At 37.2% G+C, this 4,737-nt stretch overlaps 1 pseudogene; it reads left to right on the top strand.

The window, feature by feature from the left end:
- The first annotated feature begins 4,154 nt into the window (after window positions 1-4,154).
- Window positions 4,155-4,273, top strand: LOC111742507 (annotated as a pseudogene).
- The last annotated feature ends 464 nt before the right edge of the window (window positions 4,274-4,737 follow it).

Here is a 4,737-nt window from a genome sequence, read left to right on the forward strand (position 1 = left end):
TCATATACCATGAAATTTATTCTTTTAAAGTGTATAATTAAGTGGTTTTTAGTAAGTTCACAAAAGTGATTGATCACCACTGTCCAATTTCAGAACGCCCAGAAAGAAACCCCATACCCATTAGCAGTCACTCCCCCTAAACCTTCTCGGCTCTAGGCAGTCACTAATTAGAGTTGCTGCAGATACATCTATTCTGGGCGTTTCTTATAAATGGAATCATACAATATATAAGTCTTTGTCTTTCGTGTAACATAATGGTTTCAAAGTTTATTCATGTTATAGCGTATAAGTATTTCATTACTTTTTATTGCTGAGTAATATTTTATCATATGAGTAAACCACATTTTATTTATCCATTCATCAGTTGTTAGGTATTCGGGTTGTTTCCACTTTTTCACTGTTATGAATAATGTTATGAATGTATTTTCATTTCCCTCGAGTATATATATACCTAGGAGTGAAATTGCTGGATTGTATGGTAACTCCGTCTAAAGAACTGTTAAACTGTTTTCCAAAGCAAGTGCAATGCTTTGTGTAAAGTTTTGATTTGGTCCAAGTGAGTTGTGTAGAAAATGAAAGAGTGGAGTTCTCAGAAGACGTTGAAACTTGAACTGAAAGAAAGGTGAGATTTGGAGAAGGGAGGAGGGATTCCCAGAGGAAGAACAGTGGAAGTTACAGGACTTGGAAGCCGGGCCAAACCCACCTCATTGTTTTCTGGTACAGAGGACAGCCTTGGCTTCTTCGGAAAGCTCTGCTACAGTCTGTTTTTTGGACTACTCGTTAAAGGACCCCATTACTAAAATGTGTCACAGCCTTGTTCTTCTTGAGGCCTGTTGTATAGCACAGCTGACATATCTCCCTACTGTTGAGTTAAGACTAGGAGTTGAACTGTGACTTCCTCTTGAGGGCTACTTCCTCTAAAGCCTCTTCTCTTTGCTCTCTCTACCACCGTGCTCCCCTCCCAGTCCCATTGGGAGACAGTGCAAAGACGGGGTGGTAGAATGAAAGTCTTGTTGGAAACCGAGCTCCCATTATTAGTGCTCAGAGTCATTGAATTTTCATGACTTTTGGAAAGTGTGCTGGTGCAACTCCATCATTCTAGCTTCGCCATTGCAGTCAATTTGGAGGGCTTCGCACAGCAGATAGGAAGGTTGAAACTTGGAAGGTAAACACTGCAACATTGCCGTGGAAGAATATGGTCTTAGTCGGACTGTTAAATCCGAGTGTAAGCTCCTGGCTGAAATTCCGGTTATGGATTGCAGAGGTTCAGTTTTTTTCCAGGCCCTAGGGGGAACTAATCTCTGGATTTGCAACATCCTTTTGCTTAAAAGGATTTTGTTGGGAAATGGAAAAGTAAACAAGGAAGAAAAATAAACCAAAGAGAACAAAGCAATGTTGGTGTCCTCCACTTTTATTGGAATTCATTCATATCCATTCTTCCAAGTATTTAGGATTTGAAAAGGAGCCAAATAACGGAAATAACAAAAGATATGTTCAAAATATATATTTTCCTATGGAAAAGATAGGCTACATTCCCAAAGTTCATTGTAAGTTGGTTAATGGCGTTTAGAAGGTATTTTTCTCTTAGAAATCTTGTTATGTATGAATCAGTGGGTGTCAAGGGTGGGGACTTTCCAGGGTTAGGGAACTGCGTGTGCAAAAGTCAGGGAGAAGGAAAGGGGTAGCTGAAATACAGGATATGTGGATAAAGATTGTAGGAGATGAAGTTGAAAAAGTAGGCTTGTGCCACTGGGACACGATGCCATTGAGGGATTGAGTTGGGGTGTAATACAATCATTGGGTTTTTAGGACGATTGCTCTGGCAGTAGTTTAGAACGGTCGATAACTCTGGCTTGTGTGAGATGATTCACGGGTGCAAAAAGAATATGTTAGAACTTAAATCTGTTTTCATATCAACCTTTGAAGTTTCTGTTTTTGCTAATGTACATATTAGACATTCTTATAATTTTTAAATATATGCATATCTGTTGTATGCTCAAGTTTTTTACTGATAGGAAGGAATGCATGGAGAAAAATTGGAGACCATTGGTTTATGGAACTATGTTATAGTTTATGCTGCAGAAGATCAAGGCCTGAAGTGAGGTTTAGGTTGACAAAAGAAAAAGGATGGATTTGCGAGAGAGTTTAAGTAAAAATGACTAGACTTAGTGACGAATTACACGTCAGGGGTGAGAGAAGGATCAAAGATGGCTTGCCGAGGTTAGCAAAGTTATAAATGAATGTTTGGAAGGTGAGGACTGGTTATATCATGTGTTTGCTTCTCTGAGGTAAAGTAAAAAGTTATGATTGGAGAAGGCATTTTAGTCTGCAGTGAGAAAGAAATCTTTACGGGCTCTGTAATGAATGTGTTTGCTTTGTTTGATGAGTAAGACTTAAAGCGGGCTGGACCAAGTTGCTGACGGGAAATCTGTCCACGTTAGATTTAGAGAGAAAAAATAAACTTTTGAACTCACTTTAGCCACAGGAAAGGTTTTGGGGATGTTGCATTGATCTTGCCTAGGCTGAATGAATCAAAAGGAGGAAGGAAACCAATCTAGAGCAAGATGTTAGACTCCAGGCAAACAGTTCTGGTACTCCAGGGCGTGAGAGGAGCTAGGGGCTTGTGGGCCTTGGAGGCGCTCAGGTTGGCGTCCCCAGAACCACACACGATCCCCATCTGAGTTCTAAGTTTCTGAGCCTTTTTTTTTTTTTTAAATAATGCTCAGAAATTCGCATATAGGGTTTTTGTGAGAATTAAAAGTGATCTTGTATCTAGCTCTCAGCAGAGAAATGACTGTTTAGTAAATGACAGCTATTATCACTATTGCTTGGAGAGGATGGGGTACACTTGTCTGAACAACCTGGAGTTAAAAAAATGTCAAAAGAAAGCAAGTGTTCCTTTTCATAGTTGTTTTTAAGACGTGGGGAAAGTATTTGCTCCTTCTCTACGAGTATGTTAGGATGATGTGTTGTATATTTTACTGAATTTATTTGAAGGCTTGCTATCTCGATATATGGAAAGCAATATTTCTCTTGCTGGTTGGGAGAAAAGAAGCTTAAAGGCTGCTAAGAGAGATAATACAAGCATGCAAATAATTAGAATGATAATATTTAAGAACATTTTATGCCTCACAATATTTGAAAATTTAATTTTACGAAAGATTCATACTTATATTTATCTGTTTAGCTGGTACCGCTGTTCTAGTCTTTTTAATATCTAATTTCTTTTTCCTGAGTGCTTAAAATTATTATTTTTTAACTTTTATATTTTGGAAAATTTTAAACATCTGTGAAAGTAGAAAGAAGAGTATGAGCCCTCAAATGTCCATCAGTCAGTTTCAGCACTTATTAATTTATGGCTCACTTAGTTTTGTTTATAGATAACTGAGCATAAACTCCCTACCCTGTCCTAGATTACTTTGGAACAAATTCCAGATGTCATCTCATCTTAAATATTTCCATGTGTCTCTAAAAGATAGACATTCTTTTAAAAAAAACATGATGATGACATCACACCTAAAAAATTTTCTTTATATCAGTCTGTTCAAAGTTTTCTAGTTGTATCAGTTTTTGTTTTTTAACAGTTGATTTGTTTGAATCAAGTAAGGTCATTTTGCAGTTGGTTGATATGTATCCCATGTCTTTTTTGCCCCCTTGCAATTTATTTATTGAAGAAGCAGATTATTTGTCCTGTATAATTTCCATTGCATCCTGTTTAATATGTCCTGTCCCTTTTATTTCTTACAAATTGGTAATTAGATTTAGTGACTTCAACAAGTTCATTTTCTTGGCAAGAATGCTTAACAGGTGGTGATAGGTACTTCTATCAGGAGGCACATTATATCTGGTTATCTCTTTCTTTGATTCCTAATTTATCAAGGGCTGTAAAATGGTGATATTTTATTTCTATCATTCATCATATTAGCTAGAATACTTCTATGAAGGAGAACTTCTCCATATTAGCTATTTGGTTACTCTGAGGTACAGAATAAATATTTGATTTCCTTTATTCATTTTTCAAACTGAGTTTCCTAGCATTTTCTAAAAGTGACTGATTTTTATTTTGAGTGTTACTTTAAACATATAGATTAAAACTTGTTTGCTATATTTCAGGCTACTGTGTTTATTATTGTTGATGATTAATTTACCCTATTGTCTACGGCCACTCCACCCTGAACGTGCCGGATCTTGTTTGATCTCGGAAGCTAAGCAGGGTCAGGCCTGGTTAGTACTTGGATGGGAGACCACCTAGGAAAATCAGGTGCCGTGGGCGTTAAAAAAAAAAAAAAAATGTGCCTTATCTTTGTCTGGTAGGGGCTTCTTTGAGTTAACTTCCAGAGTCCTTTTGACAGGATCCCAGTACCTTTTAATAACTGCCTTGCCTTTTGGTGTGACAAGATGTTCCAGACTCGTCTTCTATGTTTCCTGCTTCAGACCTATGTTCTGCTGTTTCTCTAAGGGGTCTTGCTTCCTTTAGGTGGGATCTGGTGTTAGAAACTGCAGTCTGGGTTTTAGGAATCTTTTTTTTGCTACTAGTTCAGTCTTTATTTCTAGGCTTCTCCAGGGGTCAGAACTAGGAAGTATGTGTTTGTGGTTTTGTATATGTGTATTTTTAAAAGGTAAACAACATCACATGTTAATATTGATATTTTCAATAAGAGACTATATAGCATTTTTATTTAACTTCATCACTCTTAGATCTGAATCTCTTGTCACTCATACCGAAAGTCCTGATTT

This window comes from Pteropus vampyrus, unplaced genomic scaffold (genome assembly GCF_000151845.1).
Source record: "Pteropus vampyrus isolate Shadow unplaced genomic scaffold, Pvam_2.0 Scaffold95, whole genome shotgun sequence".
Classification (NCBI taxonomy): Eukaryota; Metazoa; Chordata; class Mammalia; order Chiroptera; family Pteropodidae; genus Pteropus; species Pteropus vampyrus.